Below are 16688 nucleotides of genomic sequence, written 5' to 3'. Positions count from 1 at the left end.
TGCATCTGCCAACTTGTGCCAAATCACTATAAGTTGGACAGAAGGAAAGAATGCCCCCTGCATACGTATCAGTTCACACACAGGGCCTGTCCTCAGGGCTGGGAATCCTGACATGAGCATGGTTCTCAGCCATGTGTACAGTTCCTGCATTGCATTCAACTAGCCGAGGTCAGGGTGGGGGCCCATGTCAGCACCAGCACTGGATTGGGAGGCAGGATCATTGCCTTTTACTTCCCTGCCCTTCATTCACTGTCTGAATATGTGGAAAGGAGCATTTGAAAAGGACTTCTGGAGTTTTGATAATAATTACCTAGGGCACAGGGAGAGTGAATGTCTGCCTTGTACCCGTAGTGTTTTCTTCTTAAGGATTCTATTGGAAGGATCTTCTCCTTAAGCAAACGTGCTCCATGACCAAAGCCATTGTCATTGTAGTGTTCAGTCATGCACAGTCAGTCTTATGAGTATCATTCTACAAGTTTGGAATGTTTTCTATAAAAATATTAATAAATAGTATACTAGGAATCAAGACTTCATCAAAATTACTTTGAAGCATCAGGTAGCACTTTTGTGAAGCAACGCATTTCGTTTTATTGTAATTTATATTCGGTGTTAGCCACCCTGAGCCCAGCCCTGGCCAGGGAAAGTGGGATATAAATAAAATTTTATTATTGTTGTTATTTATTATTATTATTATTCTGAGTGGAGAGGTCTGATGGTTAGTGGAAGTGTATCTGTTTCCCCCAGTCCATTTGACATTCTCCCATCCCCCAGCACAGCCTATATGTGTGCCTCCATTTTGTCACCAGAGAGCTTCTACATGGTCAAGGTTTTTGTATATTTAGTAAGCCTTTTTTGTCTGCCCCCCTTTTGACCAGCACCCTCATCCCCAACCCAGCCTCCTTTACCACATCCAGAAGAGCTTTCCACGCAGCTATTGTTGTGGGTTCTACTGAGTGGAAATGTCAAAAACCTTGCTTGGCGATCAGCTAGTCAAATGGGTTTTGGAATTAGGTTGCAGGCAAGTTGCTTTAGTTCCGTTGAAATCCATGGGCCAAGTTAGTTGTTACAGAATTAAGTCCCATTGACTGGTACTAAAGTGTGAGTAGCTTCATCTGAATCTGTTTATAATCCTAACACTCTCACCTATGACCACAGTGATGCCACCCCATCTGCTTTGGGGAAGAATTATTTGAATAAGCTGCATTTTTGCAAACCAGGCCACTTTACATGGACTGACCAAAAACTGTAGAGTGTATCTTCTTCATCTGGTGGAACAACCATAGTGTTGAAGTCAACTATGTTGTTCTGAAAAACAAGATTTCAGAATGCCTATACTGTCTATCATATGTGCAGACGTATGTCTGAAGTGGACAATTCAGAATTGACTTGTGTCCTCCTTACTGTACATTTACCACAGTCCTGCAGCTGCATATACTGCATATACAAAGCTGTATGTAAATAGGCCACAGCTATGTAATCTCCCCACTGCATTAAAAAGTGGGTGGGTATTTGTATTTGCATGGTGTGACTTGCTCTTGAGGTTATAAGTCAAGGTTTGTGCCTCTACATCTCCACATGTGTACCTACAGTATTTGCTGGAGTACAGTGTGAACTGGCCTTTTGTAAAATACATTATTACTTTTTCACTTTTTGAATTAGTTCATTCTACCACAGCAGACAGTGGAAGCTTGGTAAAACATTCAGAAATGTACCACAATTTATAGCTGGTTGACTGTAGCCTTATTATTATGTACAGCACAACACAGATGATGCTTACAGGTGTGAAAAAGAGACAGCAGTGTAATCTCCTATTCCTGCCACTTTTAAAATTCTTCTCAGACTGGTGGAACTTTCATTTCCCTTTAGATCTAAATAATAATCTCAATAGCAGCAGTCGCTGATTAGCATCAAATGGACAGATAAACCAAAGTCAACATAAACAAAACCAAAGAGTTGCTGTCAGATAATTCCACAAGTTTGTATGATACAGATTTTGAGCCTTTGTTTAGTCAGTTTGCAATTAAAATGTAATAACTGACTTCATTTAAAAAGTCATCTATAATATTTATCCTTTCAAGACAACCATTTAGTGTTACTAATTTGTTCTTTTGGCAACCTAATAAGACTGAAAAATAGCAATTTTCCCCAAGCTACCATATATGCTACTAAATAAATGGCTAAATTGGGAATCTGAAGCTGGGTCTCCCATTTCCCAATCCAGAACTGATGCAGTCCAATGGGACCCAGGGATATCTAGCAGCACGAATAATGTGAGCTACCAGAGTCTAGGTTACTGTTGCAGAGCTTTTGGGATACTGGGTCCAGTAACCTTCACGCCCACTGGACACAATCTAGGAACAGAAAGGAACTGAGCTCCTCAAAGGTCATAACAGATGTAGCTCAGTCCATAAAGACGTGGATTTGTCAAAGCTAATTGACAGGTAAAAGGATATTTCCTCTCCTGGGTGTTATAAAGCTGGAGCCCACAAGCTTTGCTAGGATATCCCTTCCCTTGTGTGTGAGACGACCATACACGCCACTGCTGCCGATATAGTTACTGGAATAGAAAATAGACCTTAAATAAAGACCTTGGCATAGCAAGGTGCTATGCTTGAAGAAAAGGGTCGTCATCTGTGGAGGGTTAAACATCACTTTGACAAATGATTAAGACTGAGCTGTAACTTCTATGACTGATCCAATTTAATTGCAGGCTCTACATTTAATACAGGAAGAATGAAAGGAGATGGTCTACTTACTGGCCTTTCCTTTCTCAAGCTACTTCCCTGTAAATTCAGCGCATAAACACACACACACACCATGTATGCTGGTATGGTTAGTGAGAGTACAAACTGACAAAAAATAATGATCTCCCACTGAAATTTACACTTTAGAGGCTAGACTAGAAGGGTACACTATTGTATGAGAGTAGTCTTATATAATCCTTTATGATGAATACACCAATCATCATTCTTTTCTTTTACATATTTATTGCACCACTGTCAACCCACTTTTGAAAGGCTTGCATTGACACTTGTAATGTTGGTTGAGTTATGAGTTGGGTTTTCGCTGAAGCTAGCAAGTCCACAGATTCATTCAGACCACTTTGGATTTGCATGGTTATGTGAATCAGCCCTTCATTTTCAAAATTCTGGCCTCGGCACACATTTGCAGTTGAGGGAAGGAAGTTCAACTGTCAGAGTCGGATGGTGTGCAGCCTTCTGACAGTAAAAGCCAATTTCAAAGGATGGGGGTAGAGGTTGGTAGCTAATATAATTAACTTAATCATATGTTTTAACTGCAGTGTGTAATATATTATAGTGCTCTTTTAAATTTAAATTGTTTCTATGTAATTTTATTGTTGTGAGCTGCCCTGGGATCCCTTGGGGAGGAAGGGTGGGGTGATAAATTAGAAATAAAAAATGGATGCAGTTGGAATAACCTCTGTGCATACGGCAAACTAGGGTTGCTCATTATCAGATAAGCTTTTGTAGGCTATCACCTACTGCATCAGTGGCAAGTTTAATATATTTTTGTTACTTACTTTCATGCTCAATTTTCAGGAAATAATTCCTCTCTGGCGAGAAGGGTGACAAGTCTACCCTTGGTAGCTTGCTAGCTGGGGTCTTTTAGTCAACTGGAGTGACTAAAAGCTAGTTTTGTTAGGTTACAGTCAAATCATTTGTATATTTCCTCAAAAGTAAATCCACTGAGTGCCCCAGGGCTTAATTCAGAGTAAGAGTTATTAGAAATGCACCCTTTGTTTTAGAGCATGAGGTTAAAAGCATTGAGTTATGAACTGTTTTTTTTGTAAAAAGTATATATTCTTGCAGACCTAGTTTCTCATGTTCAGGAGGACTATGAGCTTGAGTTAGGCCTTTCTTTTTTATAATGAAGGATACAAATGTCAGTATGTTAACAACAGTCTCCGGGTGGAATGGTTAAAAACATACCCCACTGGCACACATCTCTACTTATTTTCTATTCTCAAAGATTGTTTAGAAAATTAGGATGAGAGGCGCAAAATTAAAAGAAGAAGTTTCTGTGTGAGATTCTTTGTAGGATGTACCCCTAATGTCCTTTTATGAGTGAAAAGAAAATAATACAGTACTCAGCTTTATTTACATTGCATAGTTATTTGCAAATGAAAACAGTATGGAAGTGCAAGGAATTATTACATTCATCTCAAAAGCTCAGTATTCTGGCTAGTAATGCTTCAGATTGGATTATTATCTCAACGGACTACTTTCAACTATAAAAAACTTACTTATAATTATAATATTAATACCCATCAGTGGCATGGAATTAAATGACACAGGCAGTAATTGCTGAGTCTGTCATACTAATTATTAATGACTGAAATGAAGAAAATAAATTAAGAAACAATATACTGTTTTAAAATAAACTGGTGACTTTGGTCCACAGTGACTGAGGGTGAGATTTTTTTAAAACAACAACAACAACTCACAAAGTGTTCACTTTGAGGTAAACCTGCAAGAGATAAGGGTTTATTGTTCCATATTTGTATAATACTGTTGTGATAATGTCCGCCAATTCCTTATGCTATTTTCAGCAGTGTGGTTTTAGTAGGTGGATGCCAATCCGAAAAGCATGCACTGATGTGTTCACAAACTTTCAACTTCATTTTCTTTATTAGTTAAATGTTCTAAACAGCTGAGTGTCTCATTTGCCGTTGTGACGATAATACCAATGTCACTGTAATTTTCACAAGTGATTATAGGTAGAAGTGGAGGGTCCTGTTTCCCCCTGTTTAGCAGCCCTTAGTCATGCCATAAATGTTAAGCATGCCAGGAGGTTGGTGGCTGTGGGGCCTGTTGCATGAAGGTCTCCTTCAGGTGATGCCATTTGTGGGAGGATATTGCTCTATATAGAAAACCAATCTGACTCTCCAAGTAAACCCTCATAAATTGGATCCTTACCTCCTGTGAGTGGCCTTTTACTTTTGGGATACACCTGCTGGAAGAAGAGGGGGAAGGTGATTTTTGTGTGTGGTTGTTTAATCAATTCCCCAACCCCCTACTCCTCCTGAAGTTTGGGGCACCCTCTGGATGACCATGGGAGGTATAGATAGAAGTATGGAGCCAGAGGCTGGAGAAGCAATGGGGAATTGGTGAAAAAAATGTCTCCCTCTCTGTCCAGCAAGAACCTCTGTGGGATCTCAACCCCTTCTGCACAGAGCGTTCTGCAATTGAAAGAGGGGGAAAGTCTAAGTAAATCCCCATGTAATTTAAATAAATAAATAAATAAATAAACAAGTAAGTAAGTAAATAAGTATGAAAGATTCCTTTTCCTGTCCAAGCAATGTTGTCGATAGCTTACAATAAGAGATTCAACTGACAAAGTTCAAGATGTCCCTTGGTCAGCAGTGCTTGGATTTTCAGGAGGTAAAATAAGGCAATCTTCTCTTTGGCTCCTCTTTTTCAGCACCTTGGAGAAAAGTGAGAGAAGATGGTGGATTATAAAGTAGAAAGGGGGCCTAGTAAATTCCTGTAAATCCAAGCACTCTTCAACAGTCAGAATTGAATGCAATAGCAAGTGGGGATTTTGGTGAGTTCCTCTTAAGTATCATAATGTCAGGGCTGGATTTGGCATGCTGTATCATATTGTAATGCAGGAAGATCTAGCTTTAGGCCTGTAGAAGCAATGAAATAATATAATGCCATCCGTGATCATGTGCATCTTATGTAGGAAAAATGTATAGGAGGTTGTTGTTGTTTTTACAGGCTGAAATCTAGTGTACTGGGAACACTAGATTGTTGTGTCAAATGTTATATGTATCAGGACAGATTAATGGCAGCAAAATTAATTATTTATCCTTTACTTTGGTTCTTACTTTCGTGTCGTTGATCTCATCAATTACCCCCTTTTCTTGACAATTTTACAAATGAACAGCTCCACCAATGTCAGTAGTTTTTGCTCTTAATTTTTTAAAAAATGATCAGTACTCCTCATTAAATATCTTGCAAAAGGCTATAGGAAAAATGACTTGTTTCTCCTCTTCATAATGCTTTGAAGATAGCATTTATTTATTTTAAATGTTTCTATACTGCCTTTAAATTAAGCACATTTTCCAAAGCAGCCTACAAAGCAAGCAAATGATTGAAATAACAGTGCCATAGATTACAATACAAACTGATAGCAGATTACTCTCTGTTTTAACTATTTCTATCAGTTTATTTATTTCCCCCTTGTATGCCCTGTATATATGACTAGCCAAGTTACATCTTTAAATCAAATGCTGCCACACCAAATCCCACCAATAATAAAGTTCAGTGAAAAATACATCCATTCCCCGCCCCCCCCCTCATTTAAACACACAAACACAGCTGTGTGAAAATAAATTAACCAACCTGATAATGTTTGGCTTAAAACAGCAGCCATTATACTTTTACATGATTCTCTGAGAAGGGAGAATTGCTAGTGAGAAGCCCTTCCTTCCTCCTTGCCTCTCCCAGTCTGATCTCAGGAAATAATGGATTTGGAGCACTATGCCCTCCGAGGAGTTCTGAGCACATGGAGGCCTGTAACCATTTGTGCCTTAAAATGAATTAGGGATTAATGCAGCTGCCTTAACATGGGTGAAATATGCTTCATGCTCCTCCCCTCCACAATTAACTGGCAGCTGCATTTTACACTAATGGAATTATCCAGACAGTCTTCAAAGGCAGCTCCATGTTTAGTGCATCACAGTAGTCTAGCCTAGAGTTGAATCAAAGCATCTTCTTGTAGCAATGCTACATCCTGCAGATTCATCGTAATCTGAAACGCCAGAATCCCATATCTAATTGTGGGGTTTGTACAAATGAATTTTATTAGATATTTTATAGCACACTTATATAATCCGTCAACCACGACAGAAAAGGAATAATTCTGAAAGTGTTAACTAATACAGTTGAATAAAAGTGTGTTACTAGATTACAAGGGTGGTGCTGTGGTTTAAACCACTGTGCCGCTTGGGCTTGCTGATCAGAAGGTTGGCGGTTCGAGGCCCCATGATGGGGTGAGCTCCCGTTGTTCAGTCCCAGCTCCTGCCAACCTAGCAGTTCAAAAGCACACAGTGCAAGTAGATAAATAGGTACTGCTCTGGCAGGAAGGTAAACGATGTTTCCGTGCGCTGCTCTGGCTTCGCCAGAAGCAGCTTAGTCATGGTGGCCACATGACCCGGAAAAACTGTCTGTGGAAGCGGACAAACGCCAGCTCCCTTGGCCTGTAAAGCGAGATGAGCGCCGCAACCCCAGAGTCGTTTGTGATTGGACTTAAATGTCAGGGGTCCCTTTACCATTACTAGATTACAAGAAACTTTTTTTTATAGTATCAAGAGATAGGTTTTAAGACTTCAAACACTTTTCTGAAAGGAAATTGGCACTATTGAAAAGAAACTGAGCGGACCAAGAATTTCTCTAAGGAAATTTCATCCAGCAATCCTATGTAGATTTAAACATTTAAAATAACATTCTAAAGAGTTTACATGAGAGCTTACTGAAAAGACAGATTATACACAAAAACTCACATAGCAGCTTAACTCTTTATGTACACTGGAATACTGGAATACTTTTCAAGCATTGTTCAGCCTGTTTCAAAAGCATGATGCACCCAGCTGCAATATGCAGGCAGTTAAATTATAAAAACATTTTGTCGTCTTGATCCTAGTGGCTCTCATAGCAAGTGTGTCAGTGATATTTGGTTGGATCCAAATATTCTCTTCCTCAGACGAAAGGGAACACGGTGGAGGAATGCAGTGAGGAGTATGTTGCTGAAAACATTAACATCAACAAGAAGTTCTTTAAATTTGGCACTTTTAGTTTAGAGAAAAGGAGGTACCACTGAACTGAATTTCTCAATTAACAAGCCCTAGAAAACAACTGTTTATAACAAACACTGAAATCTTCCCACTGTTGATGATGATGTGATGACTCTATTTAAAAAGTGCTTGTATCTTACCTGTGCTTTTCTCAGTAGAAGGACTGCTTGGGGTAGGGTGAGAAAAACTTTAAATGTCTATTAAATATCATAGATTGTATCTTCCTCCATTTGTTTTTATTTGAATTCCAATGAATTCTGAGGTGCCAATGCCCATGTTACTTGACTAGCCAGACTATTTGCAGAGTCAGTTTGGTTTGTATGAAGTTTATTAAGAATTGTTTTTGACAAAATTCAATGAGGTGGAATTTATTGACTTAATAATTATTCATTATTAATTGCGTTCCTGCATTATCTTCTGACAATTGCTGTTCCTGAAACAGAAAAAATCTTTTCTTTTCTCTTTCCTTTTTGAGTTTTGATTTCTTGATATATGTCACACACTGTGCAAATAGTTACCTCATGAGTACAAAATTGACACTTTTAAGAAGGTGTTGCATGAAAAGCTAAAAGTATGCAACTATAGAAAAAAAAATACTCAGCATTTTGTGGATACTTTTACTATCCACTTTGAACTGGTTCGCACATCACATTCAGCCACTGTTTGTCATAAGTCATGGTTTAACTGTGAATGTTCCTTCACCTGCTGTAGAGGTCCCTTTGCGACTTCTTTCCCAACCCAGCATTCATGATTAAGCTGTGGTTTAAGGCATACAGTGGCTTCTCTTGACATGTAAACCAGGCAGTTGTCAAACAGGGGTGGCTAATGTGCTGCCCTCTAGCTTATTGTTTCCAAAACTGTTTGGTATGGTGACCAGCTAGTTCAATTTTATTTGGTAGGATGACCCATTGGTTTATTGTCACATGACTTTTAGGCCTTGGGCCTTCAGCAGTCATCAGTTTTGTGCATTTTAGTTAGTGAGTCGCAATAGCAACTCCTTCTACGAGCACCTTGTGGGTAACCATCGCTGGAACTGCTGCAAGCAATCAGAGATCAGTTCCCAGGTGTTAAAATGTAAGACAAGTGTCAATTCGGCATTATAATATGCCAAAAAAGTTGTATTCACCATAGCATTTAAGGATTACAAGCAATACTTGTTTGGGGTTTACTTGTAAAGCCCACTTGCACAGGTGTCGTGACCCACAGGTTCTAGCTATTTTGGACTACAATTCCTTTTGTGCCCCAGCCAGCATGGTCAATGTTCAGGGATGATGGAAATTGTAGCCCTGTAGGTACCACATTTCCTACCATGGATGTCAAATCCCATAAGAATTTTGACTGACCCCTCTGTGTGACATCTTATTACATCTGTTCCATGGAATCTACACTGGCTGCCGATATGTTACCAGAATAAATTCAAGGGGCTGACATTAACCTCTAAAACTCTCAGTGACTATGTAATAATGTCTGAGCTAAGAAGAACTGTATTGTAAATTACAACTTACCTTTGATGGCTTCACTTTTTATATATTCTCCCCAACCCCTCACCCCAACTCCCCAACATACAGTAACCCAGACTAATTCAGGATGGTTCATCGGCATCCGATGAAAGGGCTGTGGTCTATGAATGTTTAAGTCGTAAAAGTTTTAGTCTTTGATCTGCTTCAGGACATTTTGTTACTGTTTAATTCAAACCTGTAGCTAACCTCCTCCTCCACAAATGTTATCTGCCATCCAGGATCAAAGATGAAGCTAGTTTTTAGGAAGCAAGGCAGATAGTGGTTTTTAACATCTGAGGAAAGTCTACAAGAAGCATTGGCACTGCTAAAACAAGAGTTTATATACAATGGATCTCCAACATTGTTTTTCTGGAAGTTGCAGCACACAGCTTCCATTGGCCACAGTCAGGGTGGACAACGATCAGGGACGATGGAAGTCATAGTCTACAAGTCTTGGTAGAGAGCACATGCCTCAGTAATCCATAGTTTACGCATTATAAAGTTGAGCATAAAACAAGATAGGGCTCAAGGTATACAAGCATTAGCAAGTCAGCACTTTCTTTGTGAAGTTTTGCCTGAGGGCCAATTCATAAATAATTACCTCAGCATCGCAACAGCCACCAAAATGATCAGTTCCATGCTGCTCTGGTAGCATTCTGAATCTGCTTTCCATACAATTCAACCAGATCACGTGCTACGTGATTGCCTCAGTGCCATACTTCTCAGAGCACTGGTGATACTGTTAGTCCACCAGACTATGATTTCAATAGCTATGACATCTACATGGAGCCTAAACCATGCAGTAGTGATATGTGGTAGTGATACTACTTACATTTGAATCTACCTGTAACATTTTGAGAATGAATTTATTTATTTGTATTTATTTATTTATTTGCTTATTTATTACTGTATTTCTGTGCTGCCCTCTCTTAAATATGAGAGCTGTATACAGCTATATAAAAACATCTTTAAAATATAGTAATTAAAGTATAAGGGTAGAACCTCAGAGATCAAGATTCAAATCCTCACTCAGCTATCAAGCTTACTGGGTGACCTTGGGCCTGTCACTCACGCTTTGCCTAATCGACCTCACAGGGTTGTTGTGAGGATAAAAAAAATAAAAAAATAGGGAAGAGGAGAACTGCTTTTGCCACCTGGAGCTCCATAGAGGAAAAGTAGGATATAAGTTAATCAAACAAACAAACAGTCATTAAGAGCAGTACAGTGGTACCTCGAGTTACATACGCTTCAGGTTACAGACTCCGCTAACCCAGAAATAGTACCTCAGGTTAAGAACTTTGCTTCAGGATGAGAACAGAAATCGTGCTCCGGCGGTGCGGTGGCAGAAGGAGGCCCCATTAGCTAAAGTGGTGCTTCAGGTTAAGAACAGTTTCAAGTTAAGAATGGACCTCCGGAACGAATTAAGTACTCAACCCGAGGTACCACTTTACAGTTATGCTAGGTGTATCTTAAATAACTGGATAGGCCAGTCAACATGAAATCTTCGAGAGATGCCTGAAAGTCAAAGTGGTGGTGTCTGCCGAATCTGTCCCAAAGTGTATGTGGTTAATTCATTTAATCATCACTATCTGTTCTTGACATACAAACACTTCCTTTGGATACTGGGGTTGAGCCTTAGATGAGTTTTTTTCTAAATTACAAGTAATGATATATGGAGTATGTGTGTAATCTTGTGTTTAAATTTATCTGTCCATTAGTCATATGCACCCCATATTAAAAAAAAAGTTGTGCATGTTTAATAGTAGGTGCTTATGTGTGTGTTGGAAGGCAGAATGCATCTTTTGTAGTTTTCTCCACTCAGTAGAGGGACGCAGGTGGCGCTGTGTTCTAAACCACAGAGCCTAGGGCTTGCCGATCAGAAGGTCAGCGGTTCGAATCCCTGCGACTGGGTGAGCTCCCGTTGTTTGGTCCCTGCTCCTGCCCACCTAGCGGTTCGAAAGCACGTCAAAGTGCAAGTAGATAAATAGGTACTGCTCCGGCGGGAAGGTAAACGGCATTTCCGTGCGCTGCTCTGGTACGCCAGAAGCGGTTTAGTCATGCTGGCCACATGATCCGGAAGCTGCCTGCGGACAAACGCCACCTCCCTTGGCCTATAGAGCGAGATGAGCGCTTTACTTTTACCACTTAAGAGCGCTTGTTCAACCCCGGTGCTGTTAAGCCACAGCTACGAGGTAGGATCATGTTAAAACTGACAGTAATGAGAATGTTAGGATTTGTAGGAGTAATGTATAATTTTATTTATGTTTTCATAAATAGTAGTCTTAGCATTTTGGGGTAAACAGTTACATTATTCACATCAAAATAGCACCACATTGGCTTTTAAATTACACCACCTGTCTGCATGAAAATAATTTTTGGTACAGGAACATACAGACAGCTGCTGCCAATGTTTTTTTTCTTTGCAGAGAATACTGGCAAAGCGCTGGCTTTTGGCGTAAAATATAAGCTGATCTGTTAGTTTTGTAGCTTTAGGAAGAAATTTTTTGCTTGTAAAATGACTATACTGTATTTGGTTTTGAATTTCACTGATTATAAAAACATCATCTTATGGTAAACAAGGCAAGCTGCTATGTACCAAGCAATATGAGACTTGCTCCTATCTTTTCCATTATTTGTAAGTTGTAATCTTATCCTATTAACATTCAGATAGTAGGAATAAATCATCATCATCTTTGAGATGGGCATGTTAGGAACTTCGGGTTCTGTCTTAAAGACTCAATAGCTCCTCAGTATCATGCATATTTGAATTTATAGGAAAAGCATGTGAGTGGGAGAGAGAGGGAGACAGAAAGATAGAAAAAACTATGATTGAGCAGAATAATACAGTGCATGTATGTAAATTTCCACTTTCCTGTTATGTACGTAATGATCTATTTCTTCTAAAACACTTTTTGGAGACTTGAAATATACACAAATTGTTATTATAGTTGCAACTTGCAAATTGTAGTCGAAATGTTTGGTTTTGTAGGACACAATTTGGCTTTAACAGCATTTGCTCACCGCAACATATGACAGATGTTCAGATTTATTAGCACTAGTGCAACATATTATGAGCAGGAGGTTTGTAATCTTCCTAGACTGTTAACAAAACCATTGTGTTGTTGGCCAATAAGATTTGTGCATCTGGCTGACGTAATGTTGCACTCCTGACAATGGTTTAAGTGATATATGTCTGCAGGGCGTAGATAGGGCTCTGGTTTTTGTGCTCCTGCTTTTATAAGTATGAGCTGTTTGCAATTCTGAAAATGCATTAGGTCTCTAAAAGGGTTAAGGGATATAGTGCCGCAATTAAAAATACAGCTTGCCAATGAGCTATTTTGTGAGAGTGGTATAAATATAAGATCCGCTCGTCTGGCTCATTTGCAAGCTTTCTTTTTGACTTCTTTCACACAACTGGTGTTTTTGTGTTTAATTTAACAAGAAATGAGTAGTAAATGAAAGCTGCTGCCTGAAATCCCACTGTGAACGTGTTTTGCACTTGGCTCCCCAGTGAAAAGGCAATTTGTGAAATTATGTGATAGAGTAATTAGATGAAGCCTGGGCTTTTGATTGTTGCCATGCTTATGCGGTGAAGGTTTACTAGGGCAGGGATAGGGAGCAGAGGAAAAAAGCCTGATTATTATCCTGCCAAAGTTGGCTCAGGGTTCTTAATTTATTTGTAAACAGAATATTTAGTGACCGCATAGGAAGTAGCAGTAATCACCAGCTCATAAAGAAAGTACAGCAGAGCTTTGGATTTTTACAGAGTGCTCATGTAAAATTTAAGCTGGGAGGCTGAATCCCTGTTAATGTAATTAGGACCTAATTTACCACCCTTTGCACACAGATATATAGTAGTGGCTAGATATTATTCTCTATTTTTATACACATTATATATACCTCACTGCAGCAGTTCACTGAATAGAACAGGTGTGGGGCCCCCTCAAAACATTCCCCCCTCCCAGTTTGAACCATAAATACACAACAATTTTTAAGGGGAGAATGCTTACCGAAAGGGGGAGAGGTGGGGTGGATTGGGGTGGAGAATGAATGGAAAGAATGTCTGCAAATGAGGCAGTAATGGACAGTTGCCCTTTATGTACTGATGGATTTCTCAATGGTTAAGTAAATTAAAGCAAATGCTAGAAAAATCAATAGGCTTGCAGAGTCTTGGTTGTGCCTCATAGACTTCAGGACAGAATGACAGATGTGGTGCATATGACCCATTTAAGTATTAATGCTTGGGAAATTGCTTCTGCGTGCAAGGTTATAGGCCTAGAAATATTGTTATATTAAATTACAGACAATAATATTTTTAAGTATATGTGCAATTTATATGTTTCAGTTTAGTTGTTCTTATGTGCTACATTTGTCCTGGAAGATTAGTTGCTTAGTTGTGTCTGTGGAACAGTAAATCAAGTTTTAAAATGTTCGTGCTGTGAATTGTCTTCATATAAGCTGTAGTTGGAAGGCGCATGTGTTATACACAATCAGGGTGTACAGGGAATGTGCCAAAACTACATTAACTATATAATTGTATTTCAACCACAATAAATGTACTGTGCATTAGAGTCTTAAACAAGTGTCATGGAACCATGTTTGATGTGTAGCTGCAAAATTAGGGCAAGACATTGCATCAAGTTATTCTGTGTGGATTTCAAAGCAAATCATAATAATAAATAAATGGGGAGGAAACATGCTACATATGGCAGTTAAAATGTGAATTTTGCTGATCCCTACGGAAGTCCTAGGACTTACAAACAGTAGATAAACCTGTTCAAAATATATTACTTTAGGCTGCAAATGAGGGGTCACATTATTGACTTCCCTGATATTAAAAAATGTCAGCATATAGAAAGTAGCACTCCATGTTGGGGAGGACAGTTGGCTAGAATTTTTCTTCCAGACATTTAGTCTTCTATATGCTTCTATTTTCCCGGTCTGAAGTCCAGACATACGTTTACCATCTCATTTTGTTGTATGAGGGTAGGGCGTAGTACATTTCATATCTAAGTTACTTTGAATCAAATTACCAAGGTACCAGTGATCACAGAATTAGGGACTGGTTCACATCAAACCCAGGATCAACACTTTCTTTTGTGCAACCTGCCTGGTGTTGATCGGACTGTGTGTGAATACAGCAACGGTATTTCATTCAGTAACAAATTGTCATGATCGTGAAAACCTCTGCTGTCTGTATTCCGTGTACAGCCCAGCAGATCCTCATGCTTCTCTGTATCCTATCCAGCCACATCTATGGGGGAAATCATCCTGAGGAAGGAAAATAAATGCTTGCATAAGTGAACTGGTTAGTTGCACTGGATGGTGCTAGAAGTAGTTAGTGCATACTTCTCACTTTGGTTGTTGATGAAGTCAGAATTTAATGTCAATTGTATTTTAATTAGTACTTTTTGTCAAGGTTTTAGTTGAGAGTCAATTTTTGACAGAAGTGGCGAAAAGGATATATGAAATAATTAATCTGCTGGTAATGAAATCAAATGCTAAATAGTAGTATAAATAGTAAATTGTCTATTGCATGTATGAGTCTTTAGAAGATTTTGAATTAAAATAAAAAAATAATTTGGCTCAAACGAGAATATCCTCCAACTGGTGGCTCCTGTAAAATGATGAAATTGCAAAAAGGGCAGATTATTATTTTGGGGTTCATTTAGATTATATTTGTGTACAATATTCAGGTTGGATGAGAGAATCATTCTGAAAACTGCCAGGGCTAAACTATGCAATGTGAATCTGAGTGATGACAGAATCTTGTCATTTTCCACATGTACTTTCATTGCTATGGTGACAATAAACAGTGATGAAAGTTATCATGGAAAGTTCCCTGTGTTGTAGCAGATAGCCCTTTGTATCTGAATAGCACCAAAATACCTAATAAACAGAAATAATAATTTTGGATACCTGGGGCTATTTGCTTCTAACTTAGCTGCACTGTTAACACCTTTGCATCTGTTAGAAAATTACAGTATTGTGGTTATTTATGTGCTATTGTGTGTGTGTGTGTGTGTGTGTGTGTGTGTGTGTGTGTAGTGTATTATAAAATAACTAAAAGGTGTTAGTTTACCAAACAGCATTTTTCTTATGTCCATGACTTTTTCAGTGTGTTACGTTAGTTTGAATATTAAAGAGCTAGCCAGTTTTCATTTTGTTTTAGATACCGCAAATGAGCAAGCACATTAATCAGTGTTTAATTGACAACTGAACTCTTAAAATGCACATGTTTGTAGGAGTCTCACAGACTAGGTCATTTGTTTTTGTCCGTACCATTAAGGTTCAAAGGTCATTGGGCATCCAGAAGCCATTAGCCAGTCACTGTTTTTTTGCTGGGTTCCCATATTGTCGACTCGCTAGTCATCCATGGCAACACACACAAGACATTCTGTCAGTGACTAAGCAGGGAGTCTGTTTTAACTTTCAAATTTCCCATAAAGAGAGTAGATTTTTAAAAGATGCAATAGTACTAATTCTACGTTTGAAACACAAGGCATATCTTTCCATATTCATCGAGGTTATACAAAACCACGATACATGTGAAAACAAGTTTTAATTTTTTTGGTCAGCTTTATATCTATATATAGCTTTGTGTTGTACGCCTTCCTTCCTTGCTGCTTTAACGTTTGCAGTTTCACAGCCTCTTGTTCAGTGGAGAGGCAAATGGCACTTCAGACAGAATGGTGTGTTGACTAAAATGTTCTGTGTTTTGTTCTCTCCTTCTCTCATTTTGGGCATTATATTTTCCCACAAAATTGATTGATATTATTTTCCTGTGCTGGTAGAGAACATTTGGCCATAATAAGCTTGTGCTTATTAGAAACAAAGGATAAATGACTTTAGCTGCTGAGTCAATCCACTCAGTTTACATCCCCCCATTCAACCCTAATGTGTCCCAGTCCCATCCCTCACAGTGAAAACATCATCAATTACTTGGCTGACAGGAGTCTGAGACTCTGTGTAAGTTGCTCCTTGGGGGTATTCATCTTGGACCAAAATCCACTGGCACTCAGCAACATTCATCACTTCCACCTACATAAAATGATTGGGTAAACGGTAGGGTGAATTATCAGAGGAAAAGAGTGGAAAAATTGATTTTGAATACATTCAAGCAAGTTACTTTGGCCTTGAATAAGAAAAGAAAAAACCCAGGTGATTTACTAAGCTTCTATTTAGAAACTTCCATTGCAGTTTTAGAAAGTAACTAAACTGGCTTCTTTTCTAAGTGGCAATGAATTTCCATTTTGATACAGCTGCAACATTTATTCAATTAATGGGTTAGAATCTTAGATAAATACATACAAAACATTTTTAATCAACTAAAATGTGTCCCACTTGATCGGTTAGCAGCTTTCTTTCTT

General features: G+C 38.7%; 1 protein-coding gene across 5 annotated transcripts in view; it reads left to right on the top strand.

The window, feature by feature from the left end:
* The window catches only part of MEIS1 (Meis homeobox 1), a 154390-nt gene that overhangs the window by 80528 nt on the left and 57174 nt on the right, over window positions 1-16688 (top strand). The window lies entirely within an intron of this gene.

Source organism: Podarcis muralis, chromosome 3 (genome assembly GCF_964188315.1).
Source record: "Podarcis muralis chromosome 3, rPodMur119.hap1.1, whole genome shotgun sequence".
NCBI classification, from domain to species: domain Eukaryota; kingdom Metazoa; phylum Chordata; class Lepidosauria; order Squamata; family Lacertidae; genus Podarcis; species Podarcis muralis.
The sequence above is the reverse complement of the archived record's forward strand: the minus strand, read 5'-3'. Positions and strand labels throughout refer to the sequence as shown.